The following is a 25,850-nucleotide window of genomic DNA, read 5'->3' as shown; positions in this document are numbered from 1 at the left end:
CCTGGGTAGATTTCCTCCATCACAGGGCACAGCTGCAGACCCCTTCTTATAGGGTGTCTGGGGCTTATGCTGTAGGCAGGAAAGGAAGTGTTAAGATCAACCAGTTAGCTCAGATGCCTCCCCCTCTGACCCCACAAGATCATACGCAGGTTCAGACCTAGGGCTTGAGACAAGGGATGTGAAGTTTTCAGAAATTTTGAAATACAGTCCAAGTATATGGTGTGTGCTAGAAGCCATGATGATGTGTGAGGGAGAAAAACATCTTCTACATAGTAACCTTTTTTGCCTTTCTTCAAAAGTAGGGGCATAAATATGTTGTACTGTGTAACTTGCTTTGCCAGTAAATTGGTTATATTTGATATATTTAAACGTGTGAAGTTCTGGGAGAAAGTTTGGAAACATTTGAGCATGGTATTTTTTCTAGGATAAAAGAGGGGAAAATGTCTTTAGGAGCAAGTTGTTATATTTACATTTAGGTATACAACAAGAATTCTGAAGATGAGGATTTTCTCTCAGCTTTAGAACTCATTAGGCGCTTATCTTGAAACTAGTCAGTTAAAGCTTTGGTCTATGTGCTTGCTTATGACATGGAGATGCTGGCACTTATGTTTAAATTATTGGGGATGTCCTGAGATAAGAACATCTAACTGAACCCCTCCGCCCACGATGCCCTCCCATGCACACTGAGCTGATGTTCATTTCAGTGCACATGACCCCAAGGTAGAAGTCACCGTTTGTAGACAAAGCAGAACTAATTTTCTTTAGTTCTGTTCTTGGTGGCGGAATGCCCTTAGCAACTTATTCAAGAATGATAGATATGCATTAATAGGCAATTTTTCACAGAACATTCTCTCATCATCTGTATATCAAAAACACATTAATGCCATATAATACGTAGATGCATAGAAAAAAAAAGGACTAACATTAAAGAAGAAAAAATTTAGTAAGAGTTGCAAAACAGCAAACAAAAAACCCCCAAAAACAGATTAAAAAATTAATCTCACATTGTCAGTTAACATGGCCAATATTTATAAACTGTGCAAGTTGTAAATATATATTTTTTTGCATATTTAGCTCACTAGAGGCTCTTAGATTATGAAAAGGGCCCTAAAAATATCTCTCATCACCAGTCTTTTGGAATAAAGAAATAATGATAAACCTAATTTATGAATTTTCTAGATTCAGAAACTTGCATCTTGATATACTAATCATCCTCTCTGAAGATGGACAGGGAATAAAAGTCTCAACCAGGAACACTGGACCCCATGACCTTCTCACTGGTCTCCAGGTTTTCCTAACTCTAAACCATCCTTCCCATGGCTGCCTAAGAGAGCGCCCCAAACCTAGATCTGCTCACTCCTAGGCTCAAAAAACGTCGGTGGATTCCCCCATTACAGAATAAAGCCCAAGCTCCCTGGAATGGTCTCCAAGCCTCTACCTGGTCTGGCCACAGCCTGATTCTCCAGTTTTGTTTCCCACACATTTGCTCATCCCCACCCAAAATGGGCACGCCCTCGACTCACGAGAAGCTGCTCACTGCTCCCAGGGCAAGCCCTTTTCCTACACATCGACTATTGCTCATGTGCTTTCATCCACTGGTGCCCTGGCCCAGCTCTGCTCCTGGAAACCTTACCCTTTCCTCATTCCCTGAGTCAGAATTAACTGCTCCCTCATCTATTTTCCTCAAACATTACAGTAGGGCTTCTCTCTGCTTTGTATTAAATCCATCTATCTGTGTGCATTTCCCACACTGGTCTGTTGGGCTACTGCTTTGAGGAACTATTTGTTGTTAATCTTTCATTCCTCACAGTTACTTGAAAATAATAAGTGCTCAATAAATGTTAAATCTACTACTTTCCTATGGTAGAAATTAGCCACCATGTGAATGTACTCAATCTTTCCTTATAGGTGTGCATGTATGCCTATTATTATTGCTCACTAATCTAGATTAAAGTAGAGCTACTAGTCTGATTTAGAAAAGTTATCTGATTATTAGAATATTATTTCTAAAAAATAACTTCATTTCTTTTGAGTACCTGCAGTTATCAGACTTAGGTTGTAAGGTTTCTCCTTGAATTGATCCCGATGAACAGCTAAAAATTATGATGTTATAATAGCCTTAACAGTGTCCACCTGTGCTTCAAGTTCAGTCAAATTATTATTTTTTTTCATAAGGACAACTGTGGGGTATTTTTGAAGTACAGTTGATTTACGATGTTGTGTTAGTTTCTGGTGTACAGCAAAAGGATTCATATATATATATATTCTTTTTTAGATTCTTTTCCATTGTATTTTATTACAAGATATTGAATATAGTTCCCTGTGCTATGCAGTAGGACCTTGTTGGTTGTCTATTTTATACATAGTAGTTTTTACCTGCTAATCCCAAACTCCTAATTTATCCCTCCCCCTACCTTTCTTCTTTGGTAACCATAAGTTTTTTTTCTATGTCTGTGAGTCTGTTTCTGTTTCATATATAAGTTCATTTGGATCATTTTTTTAGATTCCACATATAAGCGATATGTGATATTTGTCTTTCTCTGTCTGACTTACTTCACTTAGTATGATAATTTCTAGGTCCATACATGTTGCTGCAAATGGCAATATTCCACTCTTTTTTATGGCTGAGTAATATTCCATTATATGTATGTATGTGTGCATATATATATATATATATATATATCACATCTTCTTTATCCATTCATCTGTCAATGGACATTTAGGTTGCTTCCATGTCTTGGCTATTGTGAATAGTGCTTCTATGAACATTGGGGTGCATGTATCTTTTCAAATTAGAGTTTTCTCTGGATATATGCCCAGTAGTGGAATTGCTGGATCATATGGTAGCTCTATTTTTAGTTTTTTAAGGAACCTCCATACTGTTTTCCATAGTGGCTGTATCAATTTACATTCCCACCAATAGTGTAGGAGGGTTCCTTTTTCTCCACACCCTCTCCAGCATTTATTATTTGTAGAAATTCAGTCAAATTATTGATACCTAGGTGGATGCCTCCAAAGTGTTTATCTATGTAAGAGAACTGTTTTCTTAGAATTTTTATTCCAATCTATTTATATTATTGTTTTGATTCTCACAGAATAAACTTTGGCCTAGCTCTTGTCAAAATTAGTGAAATTGTATGAATTAATTCAGGTAGAAATGAGAGGTTTTATTGTATAATGCAAAATACAGGGGAATAAGAAAGTGAAAACTTTGAATTTGTTATTTCTTTTTATGCTTCAAATGTTCAGGGAATAGTGGTTCACTGAGTTAGCAATTATTCCTTGATTACAGATCATTAGTAATTTGAACAGATTTCATCAAGGCTTGCAGTTTTATGCTAGTTTTAGATAATATTGATATATCTGATAAGTAAAATAAAAAATGTGATACTTTGGAGTTATAGTATAAATGACTAGCTATTTTATTTTATTTTTTAACTTTTTTTTTTGATGTGGACCATTTTTTTTTTTTTTGGCTGCATTGGGTCTTCATTGCTGCGCGCGGCTTTCTCTAGTTGTGGCGAGCGGCGGCTACTCTTCGTTGTGGTGTGCAGACTTCTCATCGCAGTGGCTTCTCCTGTTGTGGAGCATGGGCTCTAGGGTGTGCGGGCTTCAGTAGTTGTGGCTCACGGGCTCCAGAGCACAGGCTTGGTAGTTGTGGCACACAGGCTTAGTTGCTCTGCGGCATGTGGGATCTTCTGGGACCAGGGCTTGAACCCGTGTCCCCTGCTACTTTTTTTTTTTTTGATCTGGACCATTTTTAAAGTCTTTATTGAACTTGTTACAATATTGCTTCTGTTTTATATTTTGGTTTTTTGGCTGCGAGGCTTGTGGGATCTTAGCTCCCTGACCAGAGATCGAACCCGCAACCCCTGCCTTGGAAGGCGAAGTCTTAACCACTGGACAGCCAGGGAAATCCCTAGTTATTTTATTATTTATCTTTTTTCCATTTAAATTAGTAACCAGAGTTTAGTCATTTGCAGAAGTCAGCTTATATGAAACACATAAAACATATGTCTGTATTTTATAAGTGCTGGTACATATATAACTAATAATAACTAACATTTAATGAATGCTTACTATGTGCCAGGCACTATTCTAAGTATTTCACATTTATTAACTCACTTAATTCTATGGGGTAATTTAATTTCTGTAGAATTTAGGAGACATGATAAAATTATTTTATTTTAGAGATGAAGTAACAGGCACAGAAAGGTTGAGCAACCTGCCTGAAGTCACACAGCTGGTAGGTGGTAGAGCCAGGATACAAAGGCGATGCTGCCTACGGGTAGGGACTGAGTGAAGCACCATGGGAGATAAAACAGAAAACTCAGTCTTTGCTTCAGCGATGCCATGGTCTAATAGAGAAATTAGACATATACCCAAAATTCCAAGGGGTGAAACATACAAAGGACATTAGAGGGATTCAAATAAAGGCTAATGGAGGTCAGCATAGGGATCAATCGTTGCTGGCTGGGGAGCTGAGGAAGACTGCCTGGAGGAGGTGGCATGTTAGCCATGTTGTCCAGAAGGAAAGGACTTTCATGTGGAGATGATGGTGTGGGGAAGGGAACAAAGAAAGCAGGCCCCATGTCAGAAGAGTCTGATGCAAACCCTGAGACTTCGAAGTGAAACCCTGGGTACATGAGAGTCAGATTTGAAAGGCATGTGGGTCCACACTGTGGAAAGCCTTTATTGCCCACATAAGAAATATGTATGTTCCTAGGGAGGAAATGGGGAGCTATGGGGGATGTCGGAGCGGGGAAGCAACATGCTAAAGCAGTTCTTTAAAAAGAGAACTCTGGCTGCTACTTTCAGGGTGGTTTGAAACACAGAAAGGCCAAAAGCTGGGACAGGTACTAGGAAGCATCACAGCGCTCTGGGAGGAGGTAAAGGTGGACCGTGGTGGGTTGGGCATGTAAGGGAGGAGCAGGGAGGCACTGCTGCAGAGTGGGGACCCAGGGGTCTTGAGACCAAGCTGGGTTTGGTACCGGCATCCTCACCGTCTAGCTGTGTGTCCTTCAGTGACTTCCTCACCTTCTCTGAGATAAACACGGGGATAGTCATCCCCACCTCATGGTGTGGTTATGAGGTCATGTGTGTAGGGCCCCCAATACTGTGTGTGCACACAGCAGACCCTCATCACGGCACCAAGGAGGGCTGTTGTCATTGCTGTCATTCTTGTTGTTGCTGATACTTGAGGGAAGAGAGACCCTCCAAGCTGTCTCTGAGGTCTCAAATGTCTCTGAAAAGAAGGATGGGATGCCTTCAGTAGGAATAAGAAACACAGAAGCTGCAACAAGCTTCAGGAGGGAAAGAAGAGCTCAGCTGAGCAAAGACTGTCCTTTGCTTTAGCTGGAGCTCTGGAAGGTAACTGGACAGAAGTTCGGGATCAGGGAGTCACCTATAAAGGGGCAACGTTAACCCTATTAGGAGGACAAGCTGGGGGTAGATCCCAGCCAGAAGCACAGCTCTGCAGGCCACGTGCATGGCCTATGATCCCAGGTGGGCCACACTTTTTTTTTTCAGCCTGAATTGGCATTTTGCTGCAGAGTTAAGAGTCCCACCTCGTTCTGCATAAATCAGTGTGTGTGGCGAGAGAGAATGGGATGGCGTGAACATAACAAGCCTTTTCCCTACGCAGCTGCCTCAGGGGGCTTGGGAGGATGACCTAGGCTGGGGAATGTTGCAAATCCTTCTCTACATCCCCAGAAAGGAAAATGTTAACCAGCCCCTTCCTTGGACATTGTCTACCCCAGGGAACAGCAGAGGGTGTAAAGTGAAACCTCTGATGCTGGGAGGCCCCAAGTCCCTGGGAAAAGTCTGGTGGCCCTGGAACTAGGCCTTTGGTGATGTGACAAGAAGGGCCCTGGACAAGAAGTCAGGAGGACAGAGTTCTGACATTTCTGCTCTGCTCCAGATGGAGGGGTGACCTTGGCCCAGTCATTTACTTCTCTGGGTATCAATTATTTTCCTCTTATAATTTCTAGGTTGGACTAGAATCTTAATAACTAAATCATATAATTCCTTTCAATAATAAAAAGAAAATCATACAATTCCTTCCCATCCCCAACCCTGGTCATAATGGTGGTGGCTTACTTAGGAAGTGGTTTCTAAACCAGGGTGAAAAGCCCTAATGTCATTCTTATATCTCTCTTCATATCCTCTGGTAGAAAATTGCCAAATCTGTTCTTGTCCTAATGATTTAATGGTTGATGATGAATTAGAAGGAACTTGCCATTTTAGTACAGAGTACAGAAACTCTGAAATTCTGCAATTATATAGTTAACTCTGTTATTTTCAAATTCTGCTATGCACTACATGCATTGGTACATGTTTTTTAGCAATCAGTCAATGGTTATTTAAAGCCCACTATAAGCCTGAAATGACTTTGGGCCCATTTCAAATAAAAAAGAATCTGTCACAACACAGAAACTGAAATTTTTCATGCTGCAGGGGATTTTAGAGATGATCTATTCTCCAACCCCATTCAGGTTACAAATGAGGGAACTGAAGTCCAGGGAAGTTAAATGTTCTGCCTAAGATCACAGAGTAAATTGAAGTCAGGACCAGGGGCAGAACTCAGTTCAATGAAGTATGACTTAGAGTCATAACTCAGAGGAGATAAGGCAGAATTCATGCAATGCTTACACAATGGTTGGACAGTGGTTCTCAGACATTAGTGTATGCCAGAATCCCATGACATGCTTGGAAAATGCAGCTTCTCAAGCCTCCAACCCAGAGTGTTGATTCAGTAGGACTCAAGTGAGGTCCAAGAAAGGGCATTTAACAAGCTCCCCAGTTCATTTGATAGAGGATCCTCAAGGGCAAGTTTCAAGAAAAATATTGACTTCAGTTGGCATATTATGTCCTTAGTGAAGTTCAAATGGGTCAGTTAAGTCCAACTGATGCCGACCACAGTGAGCCTCAACCACAGACACGGGGCAACATGCCTGTCCCCTGTAACAAGGATGAACTCTGGTGCCAATCAAGGACCCTTGGCATTGGTCAGTACCCTTGTCCAGGCTTGACAAGCCATAGCTGCAGATCTCAGGCTGGTAGGGACATACTTGCTGGCTCTTCCAGACCCTGAGATGGGCTCTCACATTTTCTTAGGTTTATACCTTGTCAGATTCAAGATGAACACCCAGAAGAGAATGGACCTATCCACTTATTTATAACACAGCTTCAATGGCACTTGGAGTGTCACTGAAGGTAATTAATGAACCCTCAGACTCACTTTTTTGCACATGTGCATCAAGATTACCTGAGTTTTAGGTGAGTGTGTGCACTTTTTTGTTTTTAAAAGTGAGTCTATTTATTAGCTGTTTATATTACTTAAATTCTTTGTTGCTGTAACAGAAACCAAGCTTAGGAAACCTAGCTTGAGCAAAAATGAGGAATTAATAATACGGGTGTCTTGGAGAACCACAGCCAGGAATGTTCCTAGGCCTCAGAAAAATACTGGAACCAGTTACCAGGCAATGAAAATGGAAGCAGAAAGCTGATAGTAATCCCTTGCATCTCTTGCCTTGTCAGACTTCTCTGTTTTGTTCACCTCCCTCCATAGCCTGCTAAATATGGTCCACGTGATATTCCATAGCCAAGCCACAGCTTCCCATAATGCTCACCCAGAGATAACCACTGGGAGCATCTTAGAATACGTCCCTTTAGGGTTTTCTCATGCAAAAATGTATACTTTTAAACAAAATTAGGATTGTATATTATATATTCTTCCATAACTGATTTGCTGTACCTATCAATAAATGTACCACAAACATATTTCCATTTCGTCATCTATTTTTCTGCATGCTCATTTTTAATAGCTGACTAGTATTCTACCATATTGGTGTTCAGTAGACTCTCTCATATCCAACTTGATCAGAGTAACTTAAACCTTTTATTTTAACTTACAACGTACCCCAGGCCATTTATTTTAGGTTAAGAAATATTTACCAGTATAGAGAAAAGACTTTGGTATCATTAAAGTTTTCTCCCTTAATATTTTACAGTTGTTCACTATCACCTAACTCAACAGCATTATTATTATTATTATTTTTTTGGCAGCTCAACCTTATCCAGCCTTTCTAAAATATCCAATACAGTTTTTTTGTTTTAAATATAAATCTCTCTTTTGTCATTGCATTGGTGTACATCTTATTGAATTAGATTACATAATTACAATAAAAGCTATAGCAGCAAACACAGGTTTGGGAACAAACACAACTGATTCCTGATGTGCACACAGCTCACCTGGTGGGAGTGTAAGTGTGTGGCTTAGCTAAAGAGAGCTACCAGCTGTGAACACTCAGCCTGCTGGGGCATTAGACAATACGTATATATAAAGAATAGAGAGTGATGGTTAATCCAGGGGGCTATGTAGATCTTAAAGAATACTTCTACTATACAGGAATTTATTTAACCAATTTCCTATGCTGGGTATCTAAAGGTTCTTTTCTTTCTCACTGTTAAAATATCCACGAAGATAATTCTTTTGGGCACTTTCATAATGATTCCTGGAATTGGAACTACTGGGTAAAATCACATACATTTTAAAGAATTTAAATACACATTTTCAACTTGTTCCCCAAAAGGTTTCCCTGGACTTGCTATTTTAAAACACAATTTAAAATAATAAGAGACCTTTCAGCAGGGAGTCTAATTAAGCACCCACCTTCGTTTTTCTGCATGTGGCAGGAATTTAAGTCTGATCCTTTATCCTCAAACAATGACTTCACCTCTTCCAAGATATGGCAGAAAAAGACCTTCCCTTTGTTTTCTGTGACAATAGCAACAGTTCCCACGAATGAAATTTATTTTTCACCTAGTAATTCAACCCATTTGGTTTTAGGATGTGGCCAGGCAAAATGAGCCAAAAATGCAAGATTAAGGCAACTTGATTTTTAGGCTGTGTATAAAGTTGAGCTTTGGGTTTGGCCGACACAAACAGTTTCCATGGTTTGGGAGTTTTTGTTGTAGCAACAAGTTCCTTGGGCAGCAGTCTGTAAAATGCAATGTGAGGAACATTTTGAACTCGGAGAGTAAAAGGACCAGATCAGGTGGTGTCTTGGACGGGTTCTCTGGAATTCCCATCCTACCCCAAGGCCAAAAGGCCAAAAGTAAAACAGTCATCAATCTCTCTGAAGAGTTTTTCCATTGTTTGGAACTTCCCAGTGGGAGCATTCAACTTGCTAATGTCAGCAGGGCTTGAATGGGGGACACTGGCCGAGGTACATGACTCAGATGATATGAAATCACTATATTACGGCAAATTTGAAGCAACTGCTCTCCTCTGTATTTGGGATGGAGAGGTGGGTGTCTGAGGGGGCCTGACTTGTTCCTCCCAAGGCCGTTTGTCAGCGGAGATCATGGGTGCGTGAGGCTTGGGGATGGATGATGGAGGACAGGCTGAAAGGAGAGAGGTTAGAGAAAGTGCTGAAGATGAGGCAGGAACACATGGCCCAGCCAGGTCACCCATCTCAAGAGAGGAGCAATGTCAAGAACCAAGGAACTAGGTCAAAATGAGGGCTTTTGAGTAACCAGGAAAGTCGGTGGGCCAGTGGGATGAGGTCTGGGCAAATTCTGCTGAGAGGAGATGGCACTGCCCATTGAGGGCTTTTCTATAGGTTTGACAGACCCTGGGTGGGTAAATGTGCTCATTTACAAAGGGGGGTTGTGAAATGGGCCTCGATGGCCTTGAAAAGAATACCTGCAAATGGTGTAGGAGAGTTGGGGAATTTTTTAAACTCCAAGATTCGAAAGAGACGACAGAACAGGAGAGTCAGAGGGAACTATTTCTGGGAAGGAAATCATTCCTCATACCCACAGGTCAGAGGAATTAGAAGGTTCCCTGAATCCCTTTTCAATCTCTTTCCCGATTGCTTGTAAAAGCTTGAAATACCCTAATAGAAATTCAGTGTTTTGAGGAACATGTAATATCTGAAAGTAGTTTTTGAAATGAAAGATACAAAATAGATAAATAAAACATGTATAAGATAAAATAAATAATGAAAAGTAGTTTATCATTGTCTTTAAAGTCCTTTGCAGGCTCTTCCTTCTCAGAGAAAACTGTTATCCTGATTTTCACGTTGATCATCACCTTGCTTTTGCTTAAGATTTTACCTTTTATATATATATATATATATATATATATATATACATATATATATATATTTAAAATTTATTTATTTATTTTTTGGCTGCATCGAGTCTTAGTTGCAGCACGCAGGCTCCTCGTTGCAGCGCGTGGGCTTCTCTCTAGTTGTGGCATGCAGGCTCATTAGTTGTGGCGCTTGGGCCCAGCTGCCCCGTGGCATGTGGGATCTTAGTTCCCTGACCAGGGATTGAACCGATGTCCCCTGCATTGCAAGACAGATTCTTAACCACTGGACCACCAGGGAAGTCCCAGATTTTACCTCTTATATTTAAACATATTGTTTGGCTTTACCTATATTTGAACTTTATATACGTGGAATCATACTATGTTCTGCAAGTTAAAAAAAAAAAATCAGTGGTATATCTTGGGATTCATCCATGTTCTTGGTGTGTCTGTAGTTCTTTTGTCTCATTGGTACATGTAATTGTATTGAATGAGTATGCCACAATTTAAATTTTATTCTACAATTGATGGACATTTATATTGTTTCTAGATTTTTGCTACCACTAAACAGTGCTGCTATGAATATTCTTGCATGGGTCTTCTGGTGCATATGTGCAGGAGTTTCTCTAGGTTTATTCCTAGGAGAGAAGATGTAGAATTGTAGGGCTCGTGCATCTTCAAATTTATTAGAAAATGTCAAATTATTTTCCAAAGTGGTTGCCCCAATTTAAATTTCCATCAGTGCTGTATTAGTGTGAAAATCGTAACCAATACTTGCTATTTTTCAGAATTTTTAATTTCTTGCTTTTCTGGTAGGCATGAAATGCTATTATAATTGTACCATTCATTTGCAGCTTTCTTACTGCTACTAAGTTGATATTTTCATGTTTATTGATATATTTTCTCTTTTGTAATGTCTGTTCAAGCTTTGGCCATTTTCTTTTTTTATTTGTAGAATCTCTTTATATATTCTGAATATTAAACATTGGTCTGTTGTGTATGGTGCAAATGTCTTCTCCCAGTTGGTGGTTTATCCTTTTACTCTCTTTATGATGTCCTTCAATGTACAGAAGTACTTAATTTTCATATAGTTGTTGTTTGCAAAGTCTTTCCTTTATGGTTTGTGCTTTTAAGCCTTATTTTAGAAAATGTTTGCTTATCTCATGGTCATAAAGATATTCTATTTTTTTTTTCCTTCAAATGTTAAAATGTTGCCATTCTCTCTTAAGTCTCTAATTCACCTGGGATTGATTATCACATAAGCTGTGAGGAAGAGATCCAATTTGATCAGTTTTCCTTATGGATAACCAGTTGTTCCTGTACCATTTTAAAAAAAGTTCATCCTTCCTTTACTGTTCTGTCATCCCTCTCTGCCATAAACCACATGTGTGTTCTGTTCCATTTTATCCCTTACTAATACTCTATTGTTTGCACTGAGGTAGCTGCATAATAATTCTTGACATGCGATTAGGTAAATTTTTCCACTCCCACCAATTTTTTACCAAGATACTCCTCACTGCTTTTAGTTCTTTGTACTTCCATATGTATTTTACTCACAGCTTGTATAGTTATATATCTATCCACATACATACAAAAGGGAAAATTAAAAATATATCTCTTGGGATTTTGATTTGCTTTGCATTGTATGTATAGATTTTAGGAGAACTGGCAACTTTACAATACTGAGTTAACCAATTCATAACATGATCTAATGCTATATTTTTTATCTTTGAAATAACATTTTTTAACTTTCTCTATGAAGGCCTTGCATATTTTTTGCTAGATATATAGCTCTATATACTTCTATCAATTTTTTAATTGAAGTATAGTTGATTTACAGTGTTGTGTTAATTTCTGCTGTACAAAAAAGTGATTCAGTTATACATATATATATATTATTTTTTTAATATTCTTTTCATTATGGTTTATCATAGGATATTGAATACAATTCTCTGGGCTATACAGTAGGACCTTGTTGTTTATCCATTCTATATGTAAAAGCTTACATCTGCTAACCCTAACCTCCCACTCCATCCCTCCTTCAACCCCCTCCCCTTTGGCAATCACCAGTCTGTTCTCTATGTCCGTGATTCTGTTTCTGTTTCATAGATAGGTTCGTTTGTGTCATATTTTAGATTCCACATGTAAGTGATATCATATGGTATTTGTCTTTCTCTTTCTGACTAACATCACTTAGTATGATAATCTCTAGTTTTAAATGGCATTATTTTGTCCTTTTTTATGGCTGAGTAGTATTCCATTGTATATATGTACCACATCTTCTTCATCCATTCATTTGTTGATGGACATTTAGGTTGTTTCCATGTCTTGGCTATTGTGAATAGTGCTGCTATGAACATAGGGGTGCTTGTATCTTTTTGAATTATAGTTTTGTCTGGATATATGGCCAGGAGTGGGATGGCTGCATCATATGGTAATTCTATTTTTGGTTTTCTTAGGAACCTCCATACTGTTTTCCACAGTGGCTATATGAACTTACATTCCCAACAGTGTAGGGGGGATCCCTTTTCTCCACACCCTCTCCAGCATTTGTTATTTGTAGACTTTTTAATGATGGCCATTTTGACTGGTGTGAGGTGGTACCTCACTGTAGTTTTGATTTGCATTTCTCTAATAATTTGTGATGTTGAGCATCTTTTCATGTGCCTATTGGCCATCTGTATGTCTCCTTTGGAGAAATGTCTATTTAGGTCTTCTGTCCTTTTTTTGATTGGGTTGTTTGTTTTTTTGTTGTTGAGTTGTATGAGCTGTTTGTATATTTTGGAATTAAGCCCTTGTTGGTTGCATCATTTGCAAATATTTTCTCCCATTCTGTAGGCTGTCTTTTCGTTTTGTTTATGGTTTCCTTTGTTGTGCAAAAGCTTGTAAGGTTGATTAGGTCCCATTTGTTTATTTTTGTTTTTATTTCTATTGCCTTGGGAGATTGACTTAAGAAAACATTGGTATGATTTATGTCTGAGAATGTTTTGCCTATGATCTCTTCTGGGAGTTTTATGGTGTCATGTCTTCTGTTTAAGTCTTTAAGCCATTTTGAATTTATTTTTGTGTATGTTGAGAGGGTGTGTTCTAACTTCATTGATTTACATGCAGCTGTCCAACTTTCCCAACACCATTTGCTGAAGAGACTGTCTTTTTCCCATTGCATATTCTTGCCTCCTTTGTTGAAGACTGATTGACTTAAATAGGTGTGTGGGTTTGTTTCTGGGCTCTCTGTTCTGTTCCATTGATCCATATGTCTGTTTTTGTGCCAGTACAACACTGTTTTGATTACTGTAGCTTTGTAGTATTGTCTGAAGTCTGGGAGGGTTACGCCTCCTGCTTTGTTCTTTTTCTTCAGGATTGCTTTGGCAATTCTGAGTCTTTTATGGTTCCATATGAACTTTAGAATTATTTGGCCTACTTCTGTGAAAAATATCATGGGTAGTTTGATAGGGATCACATTAAATCTGTAGATTGCTTTGGGTAGTATGGCTATTTTAACAATATTAATTCTTCCAATCCAAGATACAGCTCTGTATTTTTAATGCTATTGTAAAACAGCATTTTTAAGATCATGCTTCAGAATTCTTTGTTCATATATATCTAAAATTGTGAGCCTGAACATACAGCACATGTGAGAGATGATGTTGATTTGAACTAAGGTGGGGGAGGTAAAGATGGAGGTGGTGAAATGGTGCACATATATTAAAGATCAAGTCATCAGGGTTTGTTGATATAGTAATACAGTGTGATATTGATAGCTTCTATATATTTGTATGTATATGGGGAATTTTTTCTAAGAGCTCATATTTTGAAAACTTTATCTTTGGCAATATTTTGTACTTGGGTCAAAAATGATTTCCATCAGAGAAAATTTTCTCTTGCTTTGGCCAAGATTCTGGTCAACTACTGACCCCAAAACACTTTAAACCAAATATTCATGTTGAGGAGTTTTGGATGGCCTAGGTAGCATGAAGCCACATGAAATCTGGCTTGTGGTTAAGAATACTTAAGGGAGACTTTTTCTCCTTTCTACCCTCCCTACAGTTTGAGAGAGGTACTTTTCCTTACATTACCCAGGGATGGGGGCTGGATTATTTCTAGTCCACCTCTTAAGTGAGTATGTAGCCCTGTGAACCCCAGGTTCAATGGACATGTCTTATTAGGCTCCCCACTGTCTGCGTACTATTTTCTCCCTGAACCCTTTGCAGCATGAAAACTGAAACTCAGTTTTACTGGGGTTTGGCAAATCCCTGAGAGCAAAAGCCAACCTAACTGCTCTGCTTACACTTGTGGCTTCTTGCTTTAAATTTAGGTTTTTTGGCCTCAGACGATGCCTTCCTTTCTGGACAGCTCATCAACAAATTTAAAAGATGCTAAAAGACATTTTATCCAGGATTTCTACTTGTTTCCAGTGATAGAATTGACTAGGGTCTCTAGCCCACCATGCTGTCAGAAATGATACTGACTTCGCTCCTTTAAGTTGAGGCTTTGGTTCTTGTTAAAATGCAAATATCCATGTTTGAGATAGCATGTTAAAGCAGTGTTTCTCACAGTGTCATCTTAAAACTAATTCCTTAAAAATCATCTGGCATGCTTGTTAAATGCTGATCATGGGTCACATTGCAAACTTCCTGATATAAACCTTCCGATAGAAAGAGGAAAAATTTTTATGAAGTGTTTCAGTGGAGAATAACATGGTTATCTGTTATGCCTTTGTAAAAATTAGTTTCAGGATCCTTTTCTGAAACAAGTTTTCACAACAAAAATGCTTAGGAATATTTGATATCTGTAGGAAAAACCGCTTCCTGATATTGAAATGAAAGAAATTGCTTTTCTCTGTAAGGAATCCAGCATTCACTGATTCCATTTCCCTGACTGCTCTAGTGGGAGTGCTGCCAACCATTCTCACCTATACCTATAGGTTATATACTCTCAAAGCCAGTGGTTGACTTGTTTTACTGTATTTTCTTAAGACCATCCAAGGAAATGTGAAGGAGTCTCAGTTTTCAGTCACATTTAGAGAGAAACCATGGAGCCTCAGAAAGGTTAAATACCTCCTCCTTCTAGAAAGAGGAAAAAAGAAAAACCTTTACACTTTCTTATAAAAATATGTTTGAGCATAACTCCAATTATTCTCTTAGGAGAAATTCTTTGTAATGGATTTACTAGGTTGCAAGGTATACATATTTTAAGACTCCCCATCCCCTAATAAAAATAGCTTTATTATCCTGATTATAAAAAAAAAAAAACGCTGGAATAAGCTCAATGTTAGATATCTACAGGCACTTCAGAAAGATTTAAGAAGAAATTAAAATTACCTCAACCTGCCACCCAGGGAAAACCATGGCTAAACATGTTCATATATTATATATCTTGTTCGATTTTTTTCTTATGCGTACAATATTTTATTTTCAAAAACAGAATAATCCTGTTTATAATCTGATATTTTAAATCAATGTTATATTGTGAATCTCTTCCCATGTCTGTAAATGTGAGTTTTGGAAAATTGCGTCGTATTTTGTAGGTGTCCTGCACAACATGCTTAGCATCTAGCAGAACACCTGATACTAGCAACAAATACTTGTAATTCAGCTTGCCATGCTTGTAACTCCTCCTGGGCAGTCGACTCCTATCTTTGCAGAAAGGGCAGCCATTAGGCATACACATTTTATACCATTTGTTCCCTCCTCTCCTCAGTCTTTGCTGGTTGGATGAGAGGTCCATAGAGGCCCCAGAGAATCCACAGGCTGGTCAGGAGGCCTAAGGTGTAGTCTCATAAGCAAAGGATGAGCTAGCTAATGAGATTCCATTTCCTAAGAATTTAAATTCAGAAATACTCAGAAGAAGAGACAGCACAGCAGGAGCAGAATGGAAGAGTCATCTTATAGTGCAAGAATGGAGAGGTCATAAAGGACCAAGTTTAGGGCACATTCACAAAAATGCAGAAACTGTGAGGTGAAGATAAGATATGGAGAGAGAGGAAGGCAGTTGGAAGAGTTCAGGAAGAGGCAGTCAGTGGAGGGTAGCTGAGTCAGTTCACAGTGGAGCACTAGAGCGAAATCTGCATCCTCAGTCTGCGGGTCCCTCCGTTGGGTCACCTCCCACTTAGACTGGGTGTGGCCCACTCTTACAGTGGCTCCTATTGTTTGATTTCTGTTTGATCCCATCTCCCTAGGACTCCAGGTAGTCTTACAATCCCATCCACTAATTCATCCACCCGTAGACTGAAGTTTCAGTGAGTTTCTGCTCCCTGAAGGCTAAAGAATATAAATAACAGTTATTTTGATCGTTTAGACACAACAGTTACTTAAGGGAGTGGATTTTTGGTTTTAGGTTTATAGTTTTTTCTATGTGTGCCTGTGTGTGTGAAGTTTTTATTTAATTTCTAATTTCATCACAATATGATTAGGAGGTTTTCTTTGTGGTTGAGAATAGTATACATTTCTGCATATGCTAAAGGAATATGCATCCTCAATTTGAAGGTACAATATTTTATTTTATTCATTTATTTAAAAAATTTTTTTCCATTTTTTAAAAAAAATTATTTTATATGAGTGTAGCTGATTAACAATGTTGTGTTAGTTTCAGGTGTACAGTAGAGTGATTCAGTTATACATATACATGTATCTGTTCTTTTTCAAATTTTTTTCCCATTTAGGTTATTACAGGGTATTGAGCAGAGTTCCTTGTGCTATACAGTAGGTCCTTGTTGGTTATCTATTTTAAATGTAGAGGTATGTAGATGTCAGTCCCAAACTTCCAATCTATCCCTCCCCCGCCCTCCATAACCATAAGTTTGTTCTCTAAGTCTGTGAGTCTGTTTCTGTTTTGTAAATAAGTTCGTTTGTATCATTGTTTTTTTTAGATTCTGCACATAAGTGATCTCATATGATATATGTCTTTCTCTGTCTGACTTACTTCACTTAGTATGATAATCTCCAGGTCCATCCATTTTGCTGCAAATGGCATTATTTTATTATTTTTTATGACTGAATAGTATGCCATTGTATATATATATATACCACATCTTCTCTATCCATTCATCTGTTGATGGAAATTTAGGTTTCTTCCATGTCTTGGCTATTGTAAACACTGCTTCAATGAACATTGGGGTGCATGTATCTTTCCGAATTATGGTTTTCTCCAGATATATGCCCAGGAGTGGGATTGCTGGATGATATGGTAGCTCTATTTTTAGTTTTTTAAGGAACCCCCATACTGTTTTCCGTAGTGGCTGTACCAATTTACATTCCCACCAACAGTGTACAAGGGTTCCCTTTTCTCCACACTTTCTTCAGCATTTATTGTTTGTAGACTTTTTGATGATAGCCATTCTGACTGCTGTGAGGTGATATCTCATTGTAGTTTTGATTTGCATTATTTGCATTTCTCTAATAATTAGCAATGTTGAGCATCTTTTCATGTGCCTCTTGACCATCTGTACGTCTTCTTTGGAGAAATGTCTATTTAGGTCTTCTACCTATTTTTTGATTGGGTTGTTTGTGTTTTTGATATTGAGCTGCATGACCTGTTTGTAAATTTTGGAGATTAGTCCCTTGTCAGTTGCATTGTTTGCAAATATTTTCTCCCATTCTGTGGGTTGTCTTTTCATTTTGTTTATGGTTTCCTTTGCTGTGCAAAAACTTTTGAGTTTAATTAGGTCCCATTTGTTTATTTTGGTTTTTGTTTCCATTACTCTAGGAGATGGATCCAAAAAATGTTGCAGCAATTTATGTCAAAAAGCATCCTGCCTATATTTTTCTCTATGGGTTTTATAGTATCTGGTCTTACATTTAGGTATTTAATCCATTTTGAATTTATTTTTGTGTATGGTGTTAAAGAATGTTCTAATTTCATTTTTTTACATGTAGCTGTCCAGTTTTCCCAGCACCATTTATTGAAGAGACTATCTTTTCTCCATTGTATATCATTGCCTCCTTTGTCATAGATTAATTGACCATAGGTGTGTGGGTTTATTTCTGGGTTTTCTGTCCTGTTCCATTGATCTTTATTTCTGTTTTTGTGCCAGTACTATACTGTTTTGATTACTGTAGCTTTGTAGTATAGTCTGAAGTCAGGGAGCCTGATTCCTCCAGCTCTGCTTTTCTTTCTCAAGATTGCTTTGGCTATTTGGGGTCTTCTGTGTCTCCATACACATTTTAAGATTTTTTTTGTTCTAGTTCTGTGAAAAATGCCATTGGTAATTTGATAGGGATTGCATTGAATCTGTAGATTGCCTTGGGTACTATAGTCATTTTGACAATATTGATTCTTCTGATCCAAGAACATGGTATCCCTTTCCATCTGTTTGTGTCACCTTCGATTTCTTTCATCAGCATCTTATAGTTTTCTGAGTACAGGCTTTTGCCCTCTTAGGGAGGTTTATTCCTAGGTATTTTATTCTTTTTGATGTGATGATAAATGGGATTGTTACTTTAATTTCTCTTTCTGATCTTTTGTTGTTAATGTATAGAAATGCAACAGATTTCTTTGTATTTATTTTATATCCTGCAACTTTAAAGGTACAATATTTTAAATTAACTTCATGAGATATATTTTTAAAATACTCTGTCTTTATTTTGGTTTTCTAATCAGTACCTGAAAAGTAGTCTGTTAAAGTCTTCACTACTATACTGTTTCTGCCCATATTTTCTTCTTATATTTCCAATTGTCACTTTATATAATTTGATGTAGTATTTCACTTCCTTAAGTGCTTTTTCTATTTAATGTCAGTTGCCTTGATACCTTTTGTCTGATGTTAACATGACCACCTTGCTTTCTTTTTCTGTGCAGTGTTTGGTATGTCTTTAGTCATCCTTGTATTTTAACTTTTCCATATCACATTTTTTCATTGTTTCTCTTATCAAAAGTATAGAGATCCTGTTGATATTTTTGTTTGCACCTATGTGAACGTCTCTGGAATTAATAGGATGAGTTCAGACACTGTGTAGCCATCCCCAAGCCCATTTGATCTTCTTCCTGGGTCCACAGTTTCCTTTGGTGCTGTGTATGGGTGTGTGACTGAGTTCTGGCTAACAGAATATGGTAAAGGTGAAATGCATGATCCTTTTGCTTTTTCCGTTCTGCATGGCAATGCCCAAGTCCATCTTGTAAACCACAGGTGAAATGGCAGTCTCTATTAATCTGAGTCCCTGAATATCTGCATGGGGCAGAGCCCCTCTACTGCCAAGTGGACTATTGTAAGAGAGAAATAAACTTGTATTATGTAAAGCCACTCAGCTTCTAATATCATGACAGCTAGTGTGAACTAATGCAAGAAATGGTAAAGAAAGTGGGTGCTACCATAACAACAAAACTAAAACACAGAATACTGTCTTAACAGTTGAGGAGTGGACAATAAGGAAACTGATATTGAAAGCTAGAGGATGGAGACTCATTCGCAATGACAAAACATTTGGGAAAATTTTTGTCAGTGAGACCATGTAAAGTAGATAAAATGCCTAATAAGCCCATAGTTCTACGGGAAGAAATTGAATAAAAGAATGTTAGTGCTGTATTCTAGCTGAGAGTGGCTACATTTTGCAAGGTTTTAAGAGCAAGAGCTCAAGAAAGAACTGCCTGGCTCAAAAGCAGAAAAGAAAGAAACTAGAGAGAGTCCAGAAATTTGGGGCTTTTCAAGTAGGAAAAGTTGACGGTCTTTAGAGCCCAAAGGGCAGGGAACTAGTTTGAAAGAAGATTTTGAGAAGTTAAAGCCCTTCAAGACTCAGTCCCAAGGCAAAGAATTCATTAAGGGTGTGGTATTCCCTCCCCAAATAGCCACCATTAAATTGAGAAAAAGTGGAAAGGAGTTGAGTGAGAAAAAAAATAGATTTGAGAGTTATGTCTAGGAAGGAAATTTGGGTGTGGTTATTGACACACAGAGCTTGCTGGAAGCAAGTAAATTAGAAGCTATTAAGGGTTTGGAGAGAATTAGATAGCCAAATAACCATAAGAACCTGAATGTCATTAGAAACCTCTCTGACTAGAGTGGATGGTGGATGGAGGTGACACATGCGATCATGATACAGCAGCCAAAGACTGCTTTATAGTGGCCAAAGTGGCCAGTTCCAGTTGGGACTCTTTCCAGGCAGTTTCTACTCTGTTTCATAAAGCTGCTGTACAAGAAGCCAAGTTCTGAAGATCGTTTGCCTTTCTGCCTCCACCTTCTGCCCACACATCAGAGAGTCCCACAGCACTAGGAAGCAGCCCAGGCCTGCAGGCTTTCTCTTTGCTCTGGCTGCACTCAGCCCCAGGCCTTCTGTGTAGGTCCTAAGGAATGCTGCTGATCTGCAACAAGAAAGAGGTTTCAAGGGAGCCAGCCTCATCCACCCTACAGCTGTCTTTCACCCCCAGCCAAACTTAGGAGTGTGACTAAGGTTCCCTGAGGCTCCCTTCACTTCTTTCTTTTTCTTTTTAATTTTTAACAGCTTTCTTGAGATCTAATTCACACACTATACAATTCACCCAAAGTATACAATTCAATGATTTTTAGTATATTCACAGAAATGTGCAACCATCACCACTGCAGATTTTAGAACATTTTCATCACCTCAAAAAGAAACACGTACCCTTTGGCTATCACCCCCTATTCCCCCCTCCCTGCTCCGCAACGTCTAAGCAACCACTAATCTACTTTCTCTCTCTATGGACTTCCTGATTCTGGACTTTCATATGAATCGAATCATATAGTATGTGGCTTCTTTCACTTAGCATAATGTTTTTAAGGTTCATCCATGCTTACTTTAGCATGTATCAATACTTCATTTCTTTTATGGACAAATAATATTCCATCATATGAATATATTACATTTTGTTTATCCATTTGTCTGCTGGTGGGCACTTGGGTTGTTTCCACCTTTTGGCTATTATGAATAGTGCTGCTGTGAACATTTGGGTACAAGTTCCCTTTGCTTATTTCTGGAAAATTCCTGTTCTTTTCAAGGAGGAAATTTCCACATTACCACTTAGGGCTTTCCTTTAATTTGCTTCCCTCTTCAATCCATGAGGAATTCCTGGGGGCTCCAATTAAGATGGTGGAATAGAAGGACGTGGAGCTCACCTCCTCCCACAAATATATTAGGAATCCCTTGAAGTCCTGGCATATTGATGGTAATCTTTCCTGTTTCCAGGGCTGCTGTGGGTTTTCCCCTATTTTAATATTCTTTTGATAATTTTAGTCATGATCTGGAAGGGAAGGATTTTGCTCACTTTGCTTTTTTTTTTTGATAAATTTATTTTATTTATTTATTTATTTATGGCTGCATTGGGTCTTTGTTGCTGCGCGTGGACTTTAGTTGCGGCGAGTGGGGGCTACTCTTTGTTGCGGTGTGCGGGCTTCTCATTGCAGTGGCTTCTCTTGTTGCGGAGTACGGGCTCTAGGCGCCCCGGCTTCAGTAGTTGTGGCATGCGGCTCAGTAGCTGTGGCTCGCAGGCTCTAGAGTGCAGGCTCAGTAGTTGTGGCACACGGGCTTAGTTGCTCTGCAGCACGTGGGATCTTCCCCGACCAGGGCTCTAACCCGTGTCCCCTGCATTGGTAGGCGGATTCTTAACCGCTGCACCACCAGGGAAGTCTGCTAGCTTTGCTTTAAGTACCTCTGTTACTGAAGTCTATTCTTGTACCCTTAACAAGAGGATATTGAATATAAGTGAACTGTTTTTTTTTTAAGGACTCAAATTCATCACCATAAACCTGAACTATTCACTGAATTAATTAAGGGTCCACTGATATACATAATTCTGTTTATTTCATGAAATGGCCTTAGAAAACGTATTTTCCCCATACTTATTATCATCTTGATAGCAGCAGTACTGATAATTTATTGAGCACTCAGTATATAGTGAGCCAAGGGTGGCAAATGGTAGGTAGAGAATGATATTTATATATTTTAAATCTTATATGCTATAATTAGGACAAAAATTACACCAATATAATCTATTGAAACTTTTAAAATGAACAAGTACATAGAAAAATGAATAATTACGAATAACGGTAAATTCTGCGCAGGGAATTAACAGGGTGAGGCGAGAGAGGACAAGAGGGAGGAACCTACTCTATTAGAATGTTCTGGGAAGAATTAGCCAAGGAGAATTCACCATTTAACCACGTACTGCAATAAAATTGATGAGTAAGATTGAAAAAAAGTTGTAAATCTGAATCTTTTCATTTAACATCTGGGTAATACTTCGATGATGAAGTGAAGTTAAGCAGGCAATCAGTTTTCAGTTTTGCACTTCTGGAGAAAAGGTTTTCTCAAAGCTGAATTTGGTAGATCCTGACCTCTGGGTAAGCAGGTCTTCCTGCGGTGCAGGTGGTGGTCATCAGCGCTGTTCACAAATCGTTCCCCCCCAGGAACGTGGTGGGATTGTGCTTCCCTGCCCTTTTGAAGTTGGGCGTGGCCACATGATTTGCCTTGACCAATGAAATGTGAGTAGAAGTGATGTGCGTCACTTCCGGGAGGAAGCATTTACGAGCACCCAATTCCCGTGGTTCTTTTCCCAGCCCTGGGTGAAGAGGGAACCTTCCTCAGCTTTGCTATCTGAGTGAGGATGGCAAGGAGAGCCCTCTGCCAGCCTGCTTCCGACCTGCCGTGTGAGCGACCTAGAATCCCTTGCTGTGCTAGGCCACTGAGATTCTGGACTTGTTTAGCTTATTCCGATTCAGCACATGAGGCTCAGGATATGGTCACTTTATAAAATCAAGGTAAGTCCGCCCTTTCTAGGAGTTGCCTCCTCCCCCCTATCCTCAGAAGTTTCCAAGTTCTGGTATTTATGGGAGCTTCAGTGGCTCTTTCCTTACCTGGGTGCACCCCGTGGCCGTCACCCTGTGAAGCAGCCTTGCACTGTAGCCCTCCTGGCCTGGAAGTCCACCTGCCATGGAGGGGCTTCTTCTCATCTCCACGGTAGCTCTTGTTGCATGTGGACCCTGAGTCTCGGCCTCTTTTGATTGGTGGTTTACTAGGACCAGAAGCATTTGCCTTGGAACAGAAACTGAGCTCCTGAGACGGCCCACCCTCCTCTCTTTTCCCTTCAGAGCAACTTTCCATCTTCTCCTTTTCACCCTTTAGTGGATACCCCTCGTGAGTGGTTACACTCCGTGTTCCAGACCCTTAGAGGAGAGCTCATCCTACTCCATCCTTTTTGAAGACTGTATAGAGTTTGTCCCCACCATCTCAGTGAATCAGAGAATGATTCTGGGAATAACCTTTTTTTCTTCCGAATCAGCAGTGAGGGATGGGTGGGTAGGGACGCCTGCTTCACCAGTTTCACCTGTTTATCTAACTTTGTCTTCCCTTTTTGTTCTTACTAACCACTTCTTAGAGTTTAGTAATAAGCTTACTCACATCTGGAGGACCAGGCTGCTACTCTGTGAAAAAATATATCTCGCACTCTCCTGTGGCTTGATACAGGAAAATTTACAAAGTGAAATGCATAATCCTTGAGTACAAAATGCTTACAACTTTGTTGGAGAAAGAACTTGTATATGTGAAATAATGCGTAAATGAAAGAATATTACATTTTAGCATTGAGTCTATATCAGTAAATTCTATGTCATATTGTTTAGACAGTTGAACAATTGGGCAGTAGTTGGTTAGGTGCAAACTGCATAGTGTTAGTTTTATTAATAAGGTAAATAAGCCTTGCTGAGGTGTTGAAGGAAGAAATTGCTGCATTCTCTTTCCCATCCTCTGGGATGTGAAAGAACAATAAAACTACTGATTAGATTTTAGAAGAAATAGAGAAATAGAACATTTTGCTTCATTGGGTGACAGGATCTGTACTGAGACAAACCGCCCTAGTCCACATGTGGGTACAGACAGACCAAGCACTTTAGTGAAATTGTTTTCTCCAATTTCTGTAAGAACTACTAGGAGCATAGTGAAAGTGAAAAACTAAGAGCATAGTGGAAGTTCAGATCCTTGACCTTCATTGTATGGAAATTACAGCCTGTGCATCAGTGGAAAGGCAAAGGCAGCCATTTTTCTTAGCCTCCTAAGAAAATATATTCCAGAAAACATTCTGTCTTCTAAGGATATGTGACTCGTACACCCTCCCCTTCAGGGAGTCCCACAGCATCATGCTGTTGAACTCCTCCTCATGGCTTTGTTGTTATCAAAAGCAGTGTTCCAAAGATGAATTTCTCTTTCTCATTCTTGCAGATTTAAAAGTTTGCATGTGTAGTGTTGCTCTTTAGCAACAATCAGCAAAGCTTATGGGAAAAGAAAGTGTCTCCAAGAACAGGAGAGAAAAGTGTGAGAAAAATAGCTGTCATCACACTCCTAGCCTTTCTGAGCCATTAATTTGGTTGTAGATTTCTCCAGAGCAACTCCCATCTCTATCCCTGTTAGAGTCACTCATGGGAGAACAAAAGGTCAGCATTTGCTGTGAACACATCATGCACTTTGACTTGGGCAGGACTAGCTTTCATACAAAACAGCTGAAATAGGGAATTGCAGTCCATGTTCTGCTCCGCCAGGGCCATCTGTATCCACTTCAGTCTGGGCAGCTTCTGCCCCAGCCCCTTCCTCCTTGTGTTTCCCGAGGCTCCATTTTTGGCTCTGGCTTGTGCCAAGCAGCACCGCCCATGCTTTTGTGCAACGGACATGATTTTGGGTGCACTGAAGGCTGCTACTCGGTGTCATTACCTGTCCCAGCCTTGCTCCCTCTCTGATTATCTTTGCTTTTGAAATCCCTGCGTGAACTCCTGTTATTAGCTCTCTCTCCTCCACCACGTTGATTCTACTCCTCAGTTCACAGGTAGACTTGTGACCTCTGAGGACTCCTAGGACTGACCTTGCACAGCCCAGGATCTTTTTGGTCCAGTTTCCATATCTTATGTGCGCAAGTAACTTCAGTCCCTCCCCTTGGCCATCTCCTCCAAAGCACTGCTTCCCCTATCACCTCCATGCAGGTGATCTTCTCTTCTGAGCTCGTCCCATGTTTCCAGCGACTGCTTTGATATCTTCTTCCGCGTGCCCATTGGATGCTCGTCTACAGTATTTCCCAAACTCACCTTCCCTTTTCTAACTCCCGTGTTCCACCTCAGCATTACCCCTCTTTCAGCCACATAGCTCCTTCTTCCCAGAATGCATCCCCTCTCCCTGCCCCAGCCCCATTCTAGGAACCGCTGCTCGTCCTCTAGGCTCAGCGTCATGTCACCTGCACAGAGAATGTGCCCCAGACCACCCTGAGCAGAGCCCTCCTCTGGTCATCTCTCTCGTCACCCTGTTAACTTCCATCATAGCACTTATCACCACCTGTGATTATTTTTTCTTTTATTGTCTGTGATTTGATTTCCTGACTAGATTATAAGCTTCATAAGGCAGGATGTAAGTCTGTTCTGTTCAGCACTAAATACTCCAAGAGCAATGCCTGGCACATAGCAAGAGCATAATGATTATGCGGTGGCTGGATGGAGGAATCTTCCTGCCCTCCCAGACCCTGAACTTCAGAGGCACATTGACTTTCTCCTCTCCCTTGCTCTCCACATTGAATCTCAAGCTTGTTAACTCTCTTACTCAAAACCAGGCACTCCTTTCTGGATTATTATCATAGTCTTATAACTAGTGGTCCTTTGTTCCCTCTGCTGTCTTTGTTGCTCATTACTGCCTGGTGACATTTCTTGAAATATTTGTCATACCATTGCTTTTCATGTTCAAAAATCTTCACTTCTCTTGCACCTTAGCCTGACGTTGATGATGTCCCAGTTTTCTTTTCCATCACATCTCCTCCCATGCCCTCTATCTACTCA

At 39.5% G+C, this 25,850-nt stretch overlaps 2 long non-coding RNA genes across 2 annotated transcripts in view; one reads left to right on the top strand and one right to left on the bottom strand.

Annotated features, from left to right (window-relative positions):
• Positions 1-25,850, bottom strand: part of LOC309654458 — a 595,613-nt gene that overhangs the window by 83,690 nt on the left and 486,073 nt on the right. The window lies entirely within an intron of this gene.
• The window catches only part of LOC309654459, an 89,140-nt gene that overhangs the window by 13,142 nt on the left and 50,148 nt on the right, over positions 1-25,850 (top strand). The window lies entirely within an intron of this gene.

Source organism: Balaenoptera physalus (genome assembly GCF_965194825.1).
Source record: "Balaenoptera physalus genome assembly, chromosome: 2".
Classification (NCBI taxonomy): domain Eukaryota; kingdom Metazoa; phylum Chordata; class Mammalia; order Artiodactyla; family Balaenopteridae; genus Balaenoptera; species Balaenoptera physalus.
The sequence above is the reverse complement of the archived record's forward strand: the minus strand, read 5'-3'. Positions and strand labels throughout refer to the sequence as shown.